This window comes from Bos grunniens, chromosome 17 (genome assembly GCF_055505025.1).
Source record: "Bos grunniens cultivar Pamir isolate PY7600 chromosome 17, Bosgru_T2T1.0, whole genome shotgun sequence".
Taxonomy (NCBI): Eukaryota; Metazoa; Chordata; class Mammalia; order Artiodactyla; family Bovidae; genus Bos; species Bos grunniens.
In genome coordinates this window covers 14,028,635-14,047,548 of record NC_141181.1, presented here as the reverse complement: position 1 = coordinate 14,047,548, position 18,914 = coordinate 14,028,635, and positions in this window count along the sequence as shown.

Sequence of the window (18,914 nt, the reverse complement as noted above, 5' to 3'; positions counted from 1 at the left end):
GCTTTTTGCTTCTCTTCTTGTCTCAGCTATTTGTAAGGCCTCCTCAGACAGTCATTTTGCTTTTTTGCCTTTCTTTTTCTTGGGGATGGTCTTGATCCCTGTCTCCTGTACAGTGTCATGAACCTCCATCCATAGTTCATCAGGCACTCTCTCTATCAGACCTAGTCCCTTAAATCTGTTTCTCACTTCCACTGTATAATCATAAAGAATTTGATTTAGGTCATACCTGGATGGTCTAATGGTTTTCCCTACTTTCTTCAATTTAAGTCTGAATTTGGCAATAAGGAATTCATGATCAGAGCCACAGCCAGCTCCCGGTCTTGTTTTTGCTGACTGTATAGAGCTTCTCCATCTTTGGCTGCAAAGAATATAATCAATCTGACTTTGGTATTGACCATCTGGTGATGTCCATGTGTAGAGTATTCTCTTGTGTTGTTAGAAGAGGGTTTTTGCTATACTAAAAAACTAAACTTATAGAGAAAAATACTCATAGAATTGAATTTGGTAGGCAAATAAGTTGTAATAACTTCATCCAATGAAATACAATAGCCTGTCATTTGAAGTAGAAACTGTATGTCAAAATTTATAAACATTAAAGTAACTGTACTATAAAATTTTTTTGACGAAGCTTATCTTAATGTATAAAATGCATTTGCAAAGCTGTATATGCTTTCTCTCTTGCTGTATAGTTTCAATCAGATTTTAGAAATATTTCAGCTTTTAAGAAAACTACTTTTCAAATTAACCTCCTAGTCCTATATTGGCATTGTATGCTTTCTTTAATAAATCTCATTTTTTAGAAATGGTGGGAAATCTTTTATCAAAATATCCAGTGATTTGGAAGCAAGAAAACTTCAGATTTTGCAATAACTACAAAGGGAAATTTATCCCTACAAAAGCTGGGAGATGAACAAATTAAATAATGAGAACTCAAACAGTGTACAAGATTTAATTTTAAAATTCTGTAAACGCCTTTGGAATGACTTGCAGAAAAAATCTTTTGATCAAATTTCATTTTTGTAATTGGATTATATTTTTTCCTGGAATGGAAGGAAATTGAAAGGACCTCATTTTGCTTCAAAAAGATGATTTTGCAGCATCTATTTGGCAAAACACTAAAAAGAATGGTGAATAGAAAATTTATTTTCTGAGCTTTGCCTTTATGAGATATTTGCAGAAAAGAGACACTCTGAGGCCAAAAAACAGTATCTATAAAAATATTTGAGCTGATAGAGCTACACATTTCATAAAAATTAGAATTGAGACTATCCTCTACCTAGTAGAATTTTCTCTATACTTACTCAGTAACTCAGTACCTCTTAATATTTTCTCAATTAAAATACTATTTAAAGAGAAGTCTAAAGTGAAAACTAAATATGTATACTTTTCAAATATATTCGTATAAAATGTAACTGAAGACTGCAGACAATCTTTGAAACTAAGACCTTACTGAAATAATAAGACATTCTCCAGAAACATATTAATCAGTACATTTTTTTATTTTGATTTAATCTATAAGGACACATTTTATTTTTTACTAATAATTTTATTTTTGCAAGTAATTTTTGCAAAGAATTATTTTATTCATTGACTAATATAAAAAAGTCAATTGGTTGTTCAATGAATAAATATCTCAAAAATATATTTCTAATTAATCTTAATGTCCCTTTCACACTCAAAAGTATCTTGACCTAGTGTCTTATTCTGCTCTGGCTGCTGTAACAAAATGCCACAGCCTGGGTGGTTTATACAACAGACATTTCTGGAGCAGAGAAATTTGAGATTAAGTTGAGGTTCTGGGTTCTGGTGAGAGTTCTCTCTCTGGCTTTCGAAAGCCATGGATCTCCATACCTGGGGAGAGAGAACACACTCTCTGGTCTCTTCTTATATGACCACTAATCCTTCATGAGGGTCCCACCCTTGTAACCTCATCTAAATACATTAATAGTTCAGTTCAGTCGCTCAGTCGTGTCCAACTCTTTGCAACCCCGTGAATTGCAGCACCCCAGGCCTCCCTGTCCATCATCAACTCACAGAGTTCACACAAACTCATGTCCGTCTAGTCGGTGATGCCATCCAGCCATCTCATCCTCTGTCGTCCCCTTCTCCTCCTGCCCCCAATCCCTCCCAGCATCAGAGTCTTTTCCAATGAGTCAACTCTTCACATGAGGTGGCCAAAGTACTGGAGTTTCAGCTTTAGCATCATTCCTTCCAAAGAACACCCAGGACTGATCTCCTTTAGGATGGACTGGTTGGATCTCCTTGCAGTCCAAGGGACTCTCAAGAGTCTTCTCCAACACCACAGTTCAGAAGCATCAATTCTTCGGTGCTCAGCTTTCTTCACAGTCCAACTCTCACATCCATACGTGACTACTGGAAAAACCATAGCCTTGACTAGACGGACCTTTGTTGGCAAAGTAACGTCTCTGCTTTTCAATATGCTATCTAGGGTGGTCATAACTTTCCTTCCAAGGAGTAAGCATCTTTTCATTTCATGGCTGCAATCACCATCTGCAGTGATTTTGGAGCCCCAAAATATAAAGTCTGACACTGTTTCCACTGTTTCCCCATTTATTTCCCATGAAGTGATAGGACCAGATGCTATGATCTTCATTTTCTGAATGTTGAGCTTTAAGCCAAATTTTTCACTCTCCTCTTTCACTTTCATCAAGAGGCTTTTTAGTTCCTCTTCACTTTCTGCCATAAGGGTGGTGTCATCTGCATATCTGAGGTTATTAATATTTCTCCTGACAATCTTGATTCCAGCTTGTACTTCTTCCAGCCCAGCGTTTCTCATGATGTACTCTGCATATAAGTTAAATAAGCAAGGTGACAATATACAGCCTTGACGTACTCCTTTTCCTATTTGGAACCAGTCTGTGGTCCATGTCCAGGTCTAACTGTTGCTTCTTCACCTGCATATAGGTTTCAGTTCAGTTCAAGAGGCAGGTCAAGTGGTCTGGTATTCCCATCTCTTTCAGAATTTTCCACAGTTTATTGTGATCCACACAGTTAAAGGCTTTGATATAGTCAATAAACCAGAAATAGATGTTTTTCTGGAACTCCCTTGCTTTTTTGATGATTCAACAGATGTTGGCAGTTTGATCTCTGGTTCCTCTGCCTTTTCTAAAGCCAGCTTGAACATCTGCAAGTTCACAGTTCATATATTGCTGAAGCCTGGCTTGGGGAATTTTGAACATTACTAGCGTGTGAGATGAGTACAACTGTGCGGTAGTTTGAGCATTCTTTGGCATTGTCTTTCTTTGGGATTAGAATGAAAACTGATCTTTTCCAGTCCAGTGGCCACTGCTGAGTTTTCCAAATTTGCTGGCATATTGAGGGCAGCACTTTCACAGCATCATCTTCTAGGATTTGAAATAGCTCAACTGGAATTCCATCATCTCCACTAGCTTTGTTCGTAGTGATGCTTTCTAAGGCCCACTTGACTTCACATTCGTGGCTCTAGGTGAGTGATCACACCATCGTGATTATCTGGGTCATGAAAATAATTTTTGTGCAGTTCTTCTGTGTATTCTTGCCACCTCTTCTTAATATCTTCTGCCCTCCCAAAGGCTCTATCTTAAAATACCATAACATTGTGGATTAGGACTTCAACACATGAATTTTCTGAGGGGACACAATTCAGCCCATAGCATGTGGATGATAAATCTAGGGGCACAATCCTTATGATTCTTGTTATCATGAAATGAAAAACATCTGGTCCATTGCCCTTGACTTCCAGATACACAGTCCTTGCTTGTTTTTGGTTGTGTACATCTAGCTCCACTGAATCCAAATCAGAATGAATATATTTTCCTGGTTTGTCCAAGAACAGGTCGTTTTCTATCCTCTTCTCTCTGCCTGGGAACAATCTCTTCTCTTCTCCCTCTCTTGGCCACTGCTGGGTTCCCTCTGGGAATCTAGTTCCCACTGGGAATCTTTCTAGGGGGTTTGAGATGCTGTGAAGCTGCCTTCAAGCATTTTGCTTAGAAAGCTCATTCTACCATTGCTGCTGTACAGCTCAGAAACCATGATGAATGTTGGGTACTTCTAGAAGGCTTGCAACCTCCTTGGGAAGTGAGCCAATGGTTCTCTGTGGACTGGAACACCCTCAAAATAATTTGAAGTTTTTATTATTTCTCCCCACTCCTAGCACTTGCTGAGGAGATGAGCACTGGGCTTCTGTTCAAGAATTCATCACCGTTAAGGTGACTTAGTCACATCCCCTCTTATTTCTCCCTCCCAGAAAGTTAATTGTATCTCTTTTTGCTAAAGAACTGGCTCTTAAATCATTCCACATTATTTACATAGACACCGTTTAAAATTTGGCTCTCCTACTTAAAAAAAAAAATGCTTTTGAAACCCTCTATCAAATAACTTCACACTTGCAATCAAATGCCTTGGGTTTCAAGATTATTGTGGCTAACATGAGTTTAAAAACAACAATAAAAATTTAAACGACTTCATTGTTTACTGTCTCTACCCTTGTCCTGAATAATGAAAACTAGCAGCTCCATAGGGGAGGCAAGAAAAAGAACACTGGAAAGACAGACCTTAATTATTACTTGAAAATGTCCTGCCAAAAATGTTGGAATTTTAAAACTGCACAAAATCCTTATAAATTATTCATCAAGTCCACACTGTTGCTTTATGGACGTCCTGTGTAAAGTGAGACCCAGACAGAATCAATGATTTTCTCTTAAGACTACATAGACTCTGAACAGCAGAGGGAAGGGTGCACTTACCTCCATCAAATATAGACCTCTTTCCACCGATTTACACCATTTCCTTCTCAATATAGTTCAGCTCTTCTGAATCTCTCAAAAGGTGGCATCAAGAAAGCAGACATGGCGCTTCAAGTGCATTTAGAATGTGGGAGAACTCTGGTCTTCCCTGGTGGCTTCCTGGCGGAAGGGCTTCCCTGGTGGCTCCGACGGTAAAGAATCTGCCTGTAATGAAGGAGACTTGAGTTTGATTCCTGTGTGGGGAAGATCCCCTGGAGTAGGAAATGGCAACCCACTCCAGTGTTCTTGCCCAGAGAATCCCATGGACAGAGGAACCTGGCAGGCTACAGTCCATAGGGTCACAAAGAGTTGGACAGGACTGAGTAACTAACACACACACACAGAATTCTGGTCGTCTGCTGACTTCTAGATGCCAAGACTCTCCTTTTGCATTTTCATAGAGTCTCATCTGATTGTTCCTTGGTTGTAAGCACATGTATTTATGCTAGCTACACTGTCAAGCCAGGTCTCTTTCTGTATCATATGTTTAATTTGGGAAATTGAAGTCAAACTCCAAGACATCAGAGTGTCATGAAATAAAGTTGCTTTAATGTTCACATTGCTAAGAGAAAACAAAAATTATTTACCCTGTAAAAATGAAACCCTTTCCAAATGAGTGTATAATCTAAACCTTAATTGCTTATTAAAAAACATTTTGAACCAAGTTTCTTCCAAAGGCTTTCAGTTTCAAGTAGAACTTTCCGGGTTAGGTTGCTTTCTGAACCACATTCTTTCCAGTTCTAGGGTTCCAGTATTTTAAACTTTCCTATGAGACACCTCTTAATTTTCACAAAACTGAACCGTATCATGATTTGGTGTGGGGAGGGGATAGTTTTAAATCTGTCATATAATAAGGCCAAGGCTATACCTATGCACAGCCTTCCCTGGTAGCCAGATGGTAAAGAATCTCCCTGCAATGCCAGAGACCTGGGTTCAATCCCTGGATTGGGAAGATCCTCTGGAGAAGAGAATGGCTACTTACTCCACTATTCTTGCCTGAAGAATTCATATTCTTGCCTGGAAGGAGGAACCTGGCAGGCTACAGTCCATAGGGTCACAAAGAGTTGGACATGACTGAGAAACTAACACGCACTTTTTTTTTTTTCATGCCTATACATGGGCAAGATTTAATGGTCTTTGAAAGAATGAACTTGTTTTGCATGAGACTTGATCATCAACTACAGAATTTTGAGAGGGATTATGATCCCAGGTGGCTCAGACAATAAAGAGTCCACCTACAATGCAGGAGACCCAGCTTCGATCCCTGAGTTGGGAAGATCCCCTGGAGAAGGAAATGGCAACCCACTCCAGTATTCTTGCCTGGAAAATCCCAGAGATGGAGGAGCCTGGAGGGCTGCAGTCCATGGGGTGGCCAAGAATCAGACACAACTGAGTAACTTTCACACATGATCTCTGAATGTTACCATCTCCTTTCTCCTCTATTTGTGGTCCATAATAGCAATAAACAAGTAACAAAATTCTCAGCTTAAGAAATGTAGATTATGATCTAAATAGGAGAGTTGTCTTATTTATTCCAGATAAATCATGTCATTTTGATTTTCTGCTCTGAGAATTCATTGAAACTTTCTAAAACAATAAGGTCTTAAGATGTATTTAATGCACACAAAGCAGATTCCTCCATTTTCACAAACTTTTCATCTGTAAGAGAAAAAATAAATAAATCTGTTACAATTTTAGAGCCTAGGCATAGCTATTTAAAAAAAATTTGGAAATACAAATGAGCAATACTAGAAAATTTCATGCAAATGCAAAATAACTTATATAATTATTTCCTGCAAAGATTCATCTTTGAAATACGGTATTTATAAGGGTGCTTTGCTTTCAAAAACAACAATACATTGTATATAAACCAGAGAGCATGCATAGCAGCTCTGTTTAGAAAATAGCAAAGTAGCATGGAAAAGGCCTCTGTTTAGTTAGCCCACCCACCAACTAGGGGAAAAGCTAAAATAAAAAAAGGAGAATGGACTACGCGGAATTGTTACCACTGTGTCAAACCTGGGATTTTATTTTCTAAACAGTGCTTGCCAAGGAGGGTTTTAGAGTCATTACTCAATACAGTTATTCAGTTAGGGACCTCATTTGAAAATTCGATCCCACATAACTTTCCTTGTTTTGTGTTTTGTTTTGTTTATAAGATGTGGTTCTTCCTCCACCCCACCCCCCACATAATGGGACAAACCAGACAGAGAAACAGTAACAAAAATCATCCTTGACTTTTGCACTCCATTTTCTAACTATTACCTTTTTTTGTTTGATCCTGACTACAATCTTCCATGAAGAAGATAAATGAGGAAACTGTGGCCTCCAAATATCAATGCCAAGAGCAAGCTCCCACAGCTTATTTGTGACAGAGTCTGGGTGATAATAGTGGTAAAGAACCCACCTGCCAGTGCAGGAGACCTGGGAGATGCTGGTTCGATCTCTGGGTCAGGAAGGTTCCCTGGAGTAGGAAATGGCAACCCACTCCAGTATTCTTTCCTGGAAAATCCCATGGACAGAGGAGCCTGGTCCATGGGGTTGCGAAGAGTTGGACATGACTGAGCATCCACACAGCTGGATGATGAGCTACATTTTCTGCCTCTTGGGTTACCACTTTTTCTATCAGATGGCACTAGATATATAAGGTTTTCACTTGTTGTTGATGCAGTGGAAATTGTACATATTCAATTAAATGACCTTGTGAAGTATATCCATTGCCTCTTGGAAGTTGGGATGCAGAGACGATCCCTCCCCTTGATCTAGAGTCTCCTAGATTTCTGTCTCCCTGCCAGATAGCATGTGGGTGTCCTCAAACAAAATGCTTGTAAAACCAAACTTATTGTTCCCCCCCTGGCAGCCTGCTTCCGGTGGCTCATGCATGTGGGCCTGGCAGGTCAAGTCTGCCCGTGCCCAGCAGAGGGCCTCTTGCAGAGGGCTCAGTGCAGCCCATGCTGCTGACCAACCAACAGAGCCCTGCTAACTGCCTGCCGGCCGCCAGCACACACCCAGCTTGTCCTCTGCTCTACTTCACCTGTGTGCTATCCCCCTCAATTTACTTTAAATTCCAGCCCTTAAATGTTTCTTTTAAAAAATTTTTAAATCAAAAATGTGTTAAACTTTTTAATTGAATATAGTTTGTTTACAACCTTGTGCTAATTTCAGGTGTACAGAAAATATATATGTGTGCATGCTCAGTGCTCTGGTTGTGACTGCTCTTTGGGACCTCATGGACTGTAGCCCTGCCAGGCTCCTCTGTTCATGGGATTCTCCAGGCAAGAATACTGGAGTGGGTTGCCATTCCCCCACACCACCTTCCAGGGGATCTTCCTGACCCAGGGATCAAACCCATGTCTTCTGCATTGCAGGTGGATTTCTTACCCACTGAGCCACCTGGGAACCCTACAAATAAAATGTGATTTTTTTCCACCCCATAGTTCAAACCTCCACTTTTCCTTGCCCAGACTCTACTCCTGAGGAGCATTTAAGTATTAATACAACACACCACTGCATTTCATGGCATGGAGATGAACACAGGTTTCGGTGATTACAGGAAATAATCTCATCTTCCTCAGAGCTAATAATGCTCATGGTCTGAAATTTAGAGGAAGTAGGAAACATTTCCTTACCCTTCCCATGGGATCTCTTTTTGGCCCACATGAAAGCTTCTCCCTACTGATACCTAGAAGTGTCCCCCACTTAGCCTCCGTCCTTCCTTCCTTTCCCTCCCTTGTCACTCTAGCCTTCCATCCTCACCCCACGCCTTACTTTGCTGGAAAAAGCCAGAAGCCAGAGAGTCATTTTTATGCTCATGGCCAAAGCCAATGAAATGTTTTTGCTCTGTACTCTTACCGTTTTATGAACGAAGCTCCTACACGTGTTTCCTTTGCTCTTAGTATTCACCACAGAGGGCACAGCTTGGTTCTGCATCATTATGCTAAAATGATGTTTATCCAACCCAAACCTTCTCTCTCAAATCCAGACTCATCTATTCCAATTTATCCTCAACATCACCACCTGAACACTGTATCAGTTGGGATTCAACCGGAGAAACAGAACCAGAAGAAGTCAGATATTAAGAGGCCTATTACAAAGAATTGGCTTAAGGGCTTTCCTGGTGCTCAGTCCAGTGGTTAAGACTCTGTGCTGCCATGCAAGGTTTGATCCTTGGTTGGGGAACTAAGATCCTATTTGCTATGTGGTGTGGCCAAAAGATTAACATAAAATAAATATGAGGAAGAAAGCTTTAAAAGAAAAAAACTATTAGAATTGGTTTACAGGATTGTGGGGACTGGCTAGGGAAGTCTTTAAAACACAGAATGGACTACCGGGAATGGCAGGCTGAAACTCTCTTCCATGGGCTGAAGCTGAAGGACCAATTTCTTCATAAAGGAGATTTCAGCTCTGTTCTTCTTTTTAAAATAGTTTTTTATTTCTTTTATTTACTTATGGCTACACTGGGTCTTCATTGTTTTGCATGGGCTTTCTCTAGTTGCAGGAAGCGAGGGCCATTCTTCATGGTGCTGCACGGGCCTTCTCTTGTTAAGGAGAACCGGCTCTAGGCGTGTGGGCCTGGGCGTCAGCAGTAGCAGCACGTGAGCGCGGTCTTGTCGTTGCGGCTAGAGGACTCTAAAGCGCATGCTTAGTGGTTGTGGCGCGTGGGCTTAGTTGCTCTGTGGCATGCAGGATCTCCCTGGACCAGGGATCAAACCCATGTCCCCTGCATGGGAAGGTAGATTCTTATCCCCTCGGCCACCAGAGAAGTCCTTGACTCTGTTCTTAAGGACTTCCAACTGATGGAATTCAGGCCCACCTAGAACAACCATAGGTTTGACTCACATCTACAAAATACCTTCACAACTACCCTTAGACACATGTTTGCTAGAATAACTGGGAGCTACAGCCTAGCCAAGTTTATACCAAGAGACCATCACAAGCATCTAATCAGAATTAGCATGTCTGTACTGAACTCCAGCTCTGCCTTCCCCCTGCTTCTCTCTACAAACTAGCTGCCCCTGCCATGGCAACTCCATCCTTCAGTTGTTCAGGACACACACTCCATGCGGTAGGTTAAATATTGGCATCCCAACTATGCCCATGTACTCATCCCCAGAACCTTTTATGGCAAAAGGGACTTTGTAGATGTGACTAAATTAAGAATCTTGAGATGGGGAGATTATTCTGGGTTTCCAGGGTGACCAATGCAATTACAACAGTCCTTATAACAGAGACCCAGGGGAGTCAGAGGAGGAGCAAAGGAGGAGGAGAAGGAGGCAACATGCTACGTGCTTATGAGCAAGCATCAAAGTGACAGCCTTTAAAGAAAGAGAGAGGGCTACAGGCAGGCTTTAGAAGCTGAAAACGTCAAGGGACAGATTCTCCCCTCAGCCTCCAGAAGAACCAGCCTTAGCAACACCTTGTGCATGCTAAGTCACTTCAGTCGTGTCCAACTCTGCGACCTCATGGACTGTAGCCTGCTAGGCTCCTCTGTCCATGGGGATTCTCCAGGCAAGAACGCTGAAGTGGGTTGTGGTGTCCTCCTCCCGGGGATCTTCCTGATGCATTTATCCAACCTGCATCTCCTGTGTCTCCTGCATTGAAGATGGATTCTTTATTGCTGAGCCACTGGTAAAGCACCCAGCAACATCTTAACTTTAGCCCAATAAACTGATTTCAGACTTCTGACCTCCAGGATTATCAGATAAGTTTATGTTGTTTGAAGTTTGTGGTGCTTTGAAGAAGCATTAATAAAGAACTAAGGCACTGGGACTTCCCTGGTTGTTCAGTGGTTAGGGCCAATGCAGGGGGCACAGGATCCCACATGCTGCTTGGCAAAAGAAAAAATGTAATAAAGAAACAAAACCCAAAAAACTCCATACTTGTGGTGATAGTTACACAATTTTGTAAATATACAAAGATATCACTGAATTGTATAAGTGAAGCAAGTGGATTGTGTGGTATAAAAATCATAACTCAATAAAATATTTTTTGATTATGAAAAAAAGAACTAATGTACCCACGTCCAATCTGAGGTGACATCTTGTTAGCTTTAGTTTCAATATGTCCAGAATGAAACCACTTTTCAACACTTCCCCAGCTACCACCCATTTCTAGCCTTCATCGTCTCTGTTCTGCGTAATGTCAAAAGACTGTGAACCATTCTGGTCTGCTGCTCTCCATTCTCCAGCCCCTGCCTCAGCCCCTAGACAGCTGCTGCTGGCTTACAAAGCACCTTCACGAGAATCAGAAAAAGGTGGCCCTTTCTTCAGGCAGATGCAATCTCATGCCAGGGTTGATGGTGCAGCCCACAGAGTTGAGGCTGAATGTCCTCACACAGAACACAACCTCAGCAATTATACACAGCAGCCTTGCCTACACCTTTTCAACAGCAGTCCACATCGCCCTATCAAAGCAAAGTCGGCTCCTGCCACCACTCTGCTCAAAACCCTCACAAGTCTCTCCCCTGACTCAGTCCTCCCAAGGGGCTATAAGCCTTCTGTCATCCGGCCAGGTACCTCTCAGATCTCTTGTCTTACCAGCCACCTTCTCACTCACTGTTTTTCCCCCAAAACAGCTTTCTTGCTATTCGTCAAATATCCCAGACGCATTTTCACCTCGGGGGCTTTACTCTTACCACTTTACTCTTGAGTTTGTTTCCTCAAGCTGCAAAGGTTCGTCTCCAATATCCAAGTGTCTGGCTCTCTCATCTCCCTCAAGTGTCTGGCTAAATGTCCCTTTCTTAGTGACATCCACCCTGACTATCCTGTTCAAATGTGTAATCCACACCTGAACCCCTCCCTTCCTAACCCCTGTGTACTGGCTTATTTTTCTCTTTGGCACTTATCACTTTTTAACATTCTATGTATAATGACTTCATTATTGTATTTACTCTAAGGGTCTAAGAGGGTAGAGTTTTTGTCTGATGTGTTCACTCCTGTATCCTTAAATAATACCTGGTATCAAGTGGGCACACGATGAAGATTTGAATGAATGAATAAAAGCATCCTTTCTTTTCTAGTTCAGGCTTTCCCAGAAGCAGATTCTAACCAACAATGCAGAGACAAGTAGTTAATTTGGAAGGAGATCCCAGTACACACAGTGCTAGCTGCATGGGGAAGTAAGACAGAGGAAGGAAAGCAGCCAGTGAGGGGTATGTTTTCTTTCTTATTTCTTTTTTTTCGTGTATGTCTTTGGGTTCCTCCAGCCTTAGATGCAGCATGTGAGGTCTTCATCGCATCATCCTGTGCACGGACTTTCTGGTTGTGGTTCATGGGCTCAGTAGCTGTGGCACATGGGCTTAGTTATGCCAAGGCATGTGGGATCTTACTTCCCCAACCAGGGATTGAACCCATGTCCCATTTCATGCAAGGCAGATTCTTAACCACTGGACCATCAGGGAACTCCTAAGGGTATGTTTTCAAACCCTCTAGTTATACTGCAGATAACTGGAATTTTAGCTCCTTGGGGACACCTGGGACTTGGTGAAGACCATATACTTCTGTAAGGGAAGAAAGATTTTTTTTTTTCCTCTACCTTTTTCCATTCTGTAGTTGGGCCTGAGAACTAAACTGACCAATGACAGATGAACAGGAGAAAAGCATCCAAGTTTCCTTTAAGGTTACTATTTTAACATGGCACAAGAGCCTTCAAAGAAGTCAGTAGGCCTAAATACTTGTGCTACTATTCTCACAAAGAATGATCAATATCAGAGATGTGATGAGACAAAGGCAAAGGGTATTGGGCTGGGGGCGGGGGAACTGTGGGGAAATGACTAGGAAATATACAGGGAAACTAATGAAAGACAAGGGTTGCTTAGTAGGTTTGTTTGCTCTGTTTCATCCTGGCATGGACTCCCTGTTTCTGGTGATAAGAATGTTCTCTTCTTCCTGTTTCAAGGAGTGCACCTTTCCCCTGGGAAATTTATGTCCTGCTTTTAGGTAGAAAGGGAAGGTCAGAGAACCATCGTATATCTACTCTTTTGAACATCGCCCCTTCTGCTCAAAATCATCAACATGTCAGAGTGGCATACTATTTGGGGTGTCATGTTCACCTCAAAGTGATCCCACCTAGGAGGCCAGGGAGCTGGTGTCTTTATCCACCAAGTTTTAGAAGGGGCATTAATTCTGTCACTTCCCTTCTGCCACATGTATGGGGCAAAGTAGATTCTATCCTCAGAAATCCTCAAAGAGATCATTGCTGAAGTCAAACTTGTTGGCATGAAAACAGTGAGGCCTGAAGGCACATGAATGGGCTTCAATAGCATCTGCTTAGCTTCTCCTCTAAGAGAGAAGATGAACCTTTCTCAGTCAAACAACTAAAGCTACAAATATGGTAACAATGTAACCCAAGCTACAAGTATGGTAACTTATTATAACACTCTCTTCAGTTCTTGTTGCAGGACCCATCTTATCTGTCATCCCTGGTTGAGGCATGGAGATGGGGCAGGGAAGGTTGGCAGGGGAGATGAGGGTACTTTGTGGCTATCCTATGATGCTCAAGCATAGAAGGACTTTTTCTGCAGGAACTGAAGGAGAAGACTAAATCAGGATATAGTAGAAGAGATAAAGTGAACACCTTGAATTGCTGTTCTGGTTGTTTACAGCCAGCATCCTGATTGGTCAGTGCTCCTGCTCTATACATTATTCAGTATTGTGAGTATTACCCTCAGAAGGACCCTACACACAAAACCAGAGCCAAGACCTCAAAAGGTGCCAAAGCAATGAGGCAGTCTGCAGCAGACCCAGGGATTTGGAAGCACCCAAGAAGAGGGAGTTATGGGTTGAGTGGATGAGTGAGTGGGTGCTCTGAGTAAATGCCTAAGATGAGAACCATTCTCTTTGAATGCTCTCACTTTGTCTTTCTGCAGCGTGATGCGTCGATAGATCAGGTGGTTTAAGGGACCTGGGGAAGGTTCTGTAAATCAGACATCCCAAAGACAGGCCTGCCCCATCATGAAGTCTTTTTGATATTTCAATCCATTAGAGAGTCAAGTATATCTAGAAGCTACAAAGAGAAGACTTCCCTAATGACTATCACAATGTAGATTCCACCTAAACAGGTCAGCAAAGAGTTGTGGGTACCTCAGGGTACACCCTTTTTCCTGACCCACCAAGAAGCGTCTCTTTACTGTGTAAAGTGAGGGTCAGAGCATCACTCTGCCCGATCCTACTAGACTGTCTTGAGGTCTGATGCTGCTGCTGCTGCTAAGCCTGTCTTCATCTTTCTTAGGTGCCTGGCTGAAAGCATGAACCAGTTTGGATGATAATGATGATAGTCAATGCTGTGGTGATGGAATAAAGAGAAAAGAAGCAAAAAAGAAGCAAGTGAGTAATGAAAAGCAGATCTTTTGGGTCCCTCAATAAGACGTCTACTGGGATAGTGAAAGTTAGAGTGAGGAAGCCGAAGGCAGAAATAATGAAGTCCAGGATAAGGGGTGTCACGAGGCTTTCCTTCTTGCTCCAGATAAGTTAAAACAGCTTCCAATGGTACAACACATCACTTTGAATTCTCATCAGAGTAGGGAAACCACTGTTTCAGGATTAGCATTCCAAAGGGAGCCTGAGCCACTGTAGCCTCAAAACCATGACCACTTTTAAAGTCCAAAGATGATTCTAGCAGCTGTTCTCCCCAAATGGTTTCAGCACGATGAGGTTATAATGTGGAAAAGCTAGAACTGAAAAACTGAATATATATTCTCTTTAGAATAAAAGGAAATGACTACAAGCCCAGTCATAAATGTGGCAGCTTACTAGAAAGGCAGGTTTAAAGAATAAGGAAACTCATGTTCAAGATGAAATTGAAAACAGGTGCCAGGCCTCTTTCATGGAGTCAGAGAATGTCAGAACTAGAGGAGACCCAGGGGTAACTCCTTCATTTCCCATATTTGATGGATCGGGAAGCCCAGATCACCAGGAATGGAGGAACTTGCTCAGTGCCACTCACAGTGAACGTCAGATTTATCTCTCAGTTCAAACCTTAGTCTGCTTCTCAGGCATTTTAATTCCTCTGGCACAAAATTAATGAACAAAACCTCTGCTTTTTTTTTTTTTTTTAAATAAAATCTATTGTAATTTTGAATCCTAAATAATCACACTGATTTGAACTCCTTGTTTCCACATGCAGCAAGAGGGAAGGTGAGATCATGTCTAAGACCTATGCTCTTTCTATGTTCTGTGATGACCTAGAGGGCTGGGCTAGGGAGGCAGGCTCAAGAAAGAGGGGATACATGTATACATATAGCTGATTCATTTTGTTGTACAGCAGAAACTAATACAGCATTATAAAGCAATGACAACCACTCCCACATTCTTGCCAGGAAAATTCCATGGACAGAGGAACCTGGCGGGCCACAGTCCATGCGGTCGCAAAATGTCGGCTACGACTCAGCACATACTCCAATAATGGGCTTCCCAAGTGGCGCTAGTGGTAAAGAACCCACCTGCCCATGCAGGTATGTGAAAGAGATGCAGGCTCCATCCCTGAGTAGGGAAGACCGCCTGGAGGGAGGCACGGCAACTCACTCTAATATTCTTGCCTGGAGAATCCCATGGACAGAGGAGCCTGGAGAATCCCATGGACAGAGGAGCCTGATGGGCTGCAGTCCGTAAGGTTGCACAGAATCAGATACAACCAAAGCTACTTAGCATGCACACAGGCGCTCCAACAATAAAATTTAAAAAAAACTATGCTCTTGAGCTGACAGCAACTCATTCATTCATTCAGTCAGTCCATCAGTTGGTCATTTAATCAACAGATATTATTTGAGTATCTGCTCTGTTCCAAACATTTTCCGGAAACAGTAAGGCTCCTCTCGCTTGTTTTCTCTCTTTCTAGGACAGAGCCAGTTCCTCTCCAGGCAGTTGCCCATATGGTGATCGTTTTTCACTGTGTAACTTACAAGGTAGAAATGACTTCATTTCCACTCCCTGGCTCAGGCCTGGCTCCCTCATTTTGTGCCCTGGTTCCCTGAAGAATTAAAATCAAACTATGTGATTCTCACTAGACCAACTTTTGGAGAAGGCAATGGCAACCCACTCCAGTACTCTTGCCTGGAAAATCCCATGGGCAGAGGAGCCTGGTAGGCTGCAGTCCATGGGGTCGCACAGAGTCGGACACAACTGAAGCGACTTAGCAGCAGCAGCAGACCAACTTTTCGTTGGTTCAAAGGACTGTCCTTGTCCTGGGCTCATATGAAGCACTGATGCCCCTGTTTTTACCCACAGGAAATACCTGACTAAGTTTTCAGCTGATTATGGACATACTAACTCCATTTTCCTGTTCTGAGTCACCAAACTCTATCAGCATATTTAGTGGGGTTATTTTCCCACTTGAGATTCTGTCCTGATTTCCTTCCTAACTTTACCAAGAAGTCTTTACCATTAAGGTTTGGTTCTAGTAGACATCTAATTCTACTGTAGAATATCATCTTATTTCCACTGCAATAAAAATAATAAATAGAACACAGCAACAATGACTAGCAGTAATTTGGCAACTTCTATATGTTAGACACAGTGTTAACACATTATTATTACTCTTATCATCATTATTATTTTTATTAATCCATTCAATCTTCACAACTCTTGAAGCAGACATTACTGTTATCTTCATTTTGCAAATAAGGAATTTGCTGCCCATAAAGTAACAGTATCTGTTTACTATATCAGTTTTTTACCTTGGAGAAGGCAATGGCACCCCACTCCAGTACTCTTGCCTGGAAAATCCCATGGACAGAGGAGCCTGGTGGGCTGCAGTCCATGGGGTCACAGAGGGTCAGACACGACTGAAGCGACTTAGCAGCAGCAGCAGCAGCAGCATCTAACAGTTCAAACCAACAAAATTCAGACCAAATTTAATGATCTTTTCCTACCAATCACCAGAAAGTCTTCTCCTTCACATGTGTAATTTCATATTAAAAACAGATGGCATCTTTTTCTTTTAGGTCTCATTATTGTCTATTGAGCTTCCAAAGGCTCAAGTTTGTATACTTACACTGTAGGAAATCCACTTTCTCGCTGTATCTACAATCAGGAATATTTAGGATACATTTAACTTTGAAATTTAATGAGCAAAGTAGAATATGAAAACCATTTTTCTAATATTGAAATTTGCCATTAAAAGTCCATCTTAAGCCAGTTTTTCCAGATTATTATATTATGAGCATGTCAATTATCAATGAATCCTAGAAAAATGACTGACCTGTTGGGTCCAGGGCATTCTAATCTCCCCCTCCCCACACCCAGATATAGTCAGTCCACATGAAATCTTCAGGGACTTACAAATGGGCCACTGTAATAGATATCTTTTCTGGGTGAGAAAAGAAATCACATATTTAAAATTAAACTGGAAGTCAGATTCTCATCTACCTGATTTCGGAAACTTTTTCTCTGTGCATTCTGCCTTTCCCAGTTTTGAAACTAATGACTTTCATACCTTAAGCTGCTGTTCCAAACGCCAAATGGGAATCAGAGGAGACAGCCAAGGAGGAAGAGTGGGGAGCAAGTTGCTTGAGCATATCCCTAACTTAGATTTTGTGTTAAGGATGGTGGAGCTCATCAGTGTCATGGGGAATCTGGGTGGGAGGGGACTTGGGGGAGAAGGGACACGTGTAAATATATGGCTGAGGTGCTCTACTGTGTACCTGAAATTATCACAACACTGGTAATTGGCTATACTCCAATATAAAATCACAAGTTAAAAACAAGGACAGAGGAGCTCAAGAATGCTTTTTTCCAGAATGCTGTTCTGGAAGATAATGCATCTGGCATATTTAGTGAGAGTGAATGAATGAATGAATATCAGTAATGAAGCATTCTTTTGCCTGGAGTCTTTTCATGCATCAATTATTATGATTCAATGTGGAGATAGGTTAGCATTTTGAAGATTCCACATATAAGTGATAATAAGTGACAGCATAAGATATTTGTCTTTCTCTGGACTTCATTTTAGCAAACAATACAAAAGGAACCTGAACTTCAGAAGTTTCTGAAAATGCCACATTTCAAGTTGTTATTATTGTTTAGTCACTAAGTTATGTCCAAGTTTTTGTGACCCTATGGACTGTAGCTCACCAGGCTCTTCTGTCCATGGGATTTCCCAGGCAAGAATACCAGAGTGGATTGCCATTTCCTTCTCCCGGGTACCTTCCCAACCCAGGGATCCAACCACATTGCCTGCTTGTCAGGCGGATTCTTTAGCACTGAGCCACCTGGGAAACCTCTGAGTAATTCAATACATATTTTTGAATCCATTATATTAATGAGTAAATAAATAAATTAAACATATGCAGTTCCTTGTTCTTGAATATAACTGATATAAACTTCTTGTGTTCTATCACTCTATCCTCAATATACACATTACAAACTCACTTTCTTGGGGCTGGTGCACTGGGATGACCCAGAGGGATAGTATGGGGAGGGAGGTGGGAGGGGGGTTCAGGATGGGGAACACGTGTACACCCATGGCGGATTCATGTTGATGTATGGCAAACCCAATACAATATTGTGAAGTAATTAGCCTCTGATTAAAATAGATACATTTATATTAAAAATATATATTAGAACAAGAAAAAATAAATAAAAATAAAAGTGAAAGTTGTACAATCCAAAATAAATAAATAAAAGGCATCTTTTAAAGCAAATAACTCAAAATAATGAATCCCAACATTTTCCTTACATTTCATTGCATCTATTCTTAAGAACTCTTCATACGAAAGGCTTCTAGTCTACCAAATTTTAGTTGTTAAAGGACAAGGCATTAATTTCATCAGTTTAAGGAGCTGGACAACTGTGAGTCAGGATCAATGCTTGCATGATTGAGAGCTTCCAAGTTTAGTATGAGTGCTTTGTAGAGCCTAGAGATGTATTAATAAACTAATGATGAAACAGAACATTTCTTTTTAAAGTACTTGTGTATTTATTTGGCTGCGTCGGGTCTTAACTATGGCGTGTGGGTTCTTCGATCTTCATTGCAGCCTGTAGGATCTTTTAGTTGCAGCATACAAACTCTTGGTCACGGCACGTGGGATCTAGTTTCCTGCCCAGAGATGGAACACAGACTCCCTGCGTTGGGAGCGAGGAGTCTTAGCCACTGGACCACCAGGGAAGTACCCAGAACATTTAAATGATTGCCAAC